The 2,071-nt window shown below is 42.4% G+C and overlaps 1 pseudogene; it reads left to right on the top strand.

Moving 5' to 3' along the window:
* The first annotated feature begins 1,088 nt into the window (after positions 1 to 1,088).
* On the top strand, positions 1,089 to 1,545 carry LOC103263138 (annotated as a pseudogene).
* The last annotated feature ends 526 nt before the right edge of the window (positions 1,546 to 2,071 follow it).

Genomic DNA, 2,071 nt, shown 5'->3' on the forward strand with positions numbered 1-2,071 from the left:
CGATTCCTTAAAGCTCTAAAAATTGACCTTCCATATGACCCCGCAATCCCCCTACTGGGAATATACCCTGAAGAACACAAATCACTCTATAAAAAAGATACCTGCACACGTATGTTTATCACAGCGTTGTTCACAATAGCAGGAACCTGGAAACAACCATGCTGCCCATCAAAAGAGGACTGGATTTTAAAAATGTGGTACATATACACAATGGAATACTATGCAGCCATAAAAAAGAACAAAATCATGAATTTCGCAGCAACCTGGATGGAACTAGAGTCTATAATACTGAGTGGCCTCTCACAAAAACAAAGATCCGAGTGTCACATGTTCTCACTCATATAATGAACCTTGAACATCCAATGTAATACTATAAGAAAATGACTGATGGTACTGGGAAACTATGGGGCGGGGGATGGGATTAACAGTAGCAAATATCTATCTGGGGATGGGAAAACACCTCTTATCAACAGGGTGCCTGAATGAAACGTAATTGTACACCTAACCCTTAACTGTACCCCACAAAACCATAATAAAAAATATTGATTAATAAAAAAAAAACTACACTGAGATATCATCTAACTCCGGTCAGGATGCTAGAGAGGATGTGGCAAAAAGGGAACACTTCTACACTGTAGGTGGGAGTGTAAACTAGTACAGGCTCTGTGGAAAGCAGTGTGGTGATTCCTCAAAGATTTAAATATCGACCTTCCATAGGACCCCACAATCCCCCTACTGAGAATACACCTGGAAGAACTCCAATCACTCTATAAAAAAGATACCTGCACATGTATGTTTATTGCTGCATTGTTCACAGTAGCAAGAACATGGAACCAACCATGCTGCCCATCAAAAGAGGACTGGATAAAAACATGTGGTACATATACACTATGGAATATTACACAGCCATAAAGGACAAAATCATGAAATTCACAGCAATCTGGATGCACTTAGAGTCTATAATACTGAGTGATCTTTCACAGAAACAAAGAACTGAGTATCACATGTTCTCACTCATAAGCAGATCTTGAACAATTATCGTAATACTATAAGAAAAGGATTGACTCTTTTACCAAGGACCCGCCAACATGGGCTGCATTTGAACCAAAACCGCCAAGAAGGAGGCACGGGTCATCATTGAGAAGTACTGCACCCGCCTGGGCAACCACTTCCACACGAACAACCACGTGCGCGAGGAGATCACCATTATTCCCAGCAAGAAGCTCCGCAACAAGATAGCCGGCTATGTCATGCATCTGATGAAGCGGATCCAGAGGGGCCCAGTGAGAGGTATCTCCATCGAGTCACAGGAGGAGAGAGAAGGGAGGGACAATTATGTTCCGGAGGTCTCAGCCCTGGATCAGGAGATCACTGAAGTAGATCCTGACACTAAGAAAATGCTGAAGCTTTTGGACTTTGGCACTCTGTTCAACCTGTAGGCCCAACAGTTGGGATGAACTTCAAAACACCACAAGGAGCTGTTTGAGTCTTTCTGTGATGCCGTAATATTTTCAATAAACCTGGGACATAAAAAAGAAAAGAAAAGGATTGGCAATAGCAGGAAACTGCCGAGGAGGGGGTGGGGGAGAGACTGGACTGGCAGTAGTGGGAATCTGCGAGGTGGGGGGACACACCTCATCAAAAAGAGTACCTGCATAATGAACATTGGTATATCTAACCCTGAATTGTACCCCACATCTTTAAAATTTAAAAATATAAGAGAAAAAAATAAATAAACAAAGACTCGGACCTTCAGACTATGTGGCCCTTTGCTCTGTTTTCAACTCCCCTCTCCATTACTTGAGACTTTGGATCCAGCATTTTAATCCCCAAGTGTCCGGGTGGACAAGTCTCAGTTCTTCAAGCTTCTCCACACCACTTCTATAAACCACACCTGAGATTTTCATTACCAGGTATTGCTCTGCCTCTGAATCGAACATGCCAGGATTCTCTGTTTATATCCACTCTTCCACTAACTGTCATTTGTGCTTTCTTTTTTTTTTCCACATCTTCATTTTGCATCATCACAGATATCCTGAACCCCTCCTTTCCTCCTGGCTCTACCTTTAAC

The sequence above is a fragment of the Carlito syrichta genome, unplaced genomic scaffold (assembly GCF_000164805.1).
Source record: "Carlito syrichta isolate Samal-C Ts95f unplaced genomic scaffold, Tarsius_syrichta-2.0.1 Scaffold304740, whole genome shotgun sequence".
NCBI lineage: Eukaryota > Metazoa > Chordata > Mammalia > Primates > Tarsiidae > Carlito > Carlito syrichta.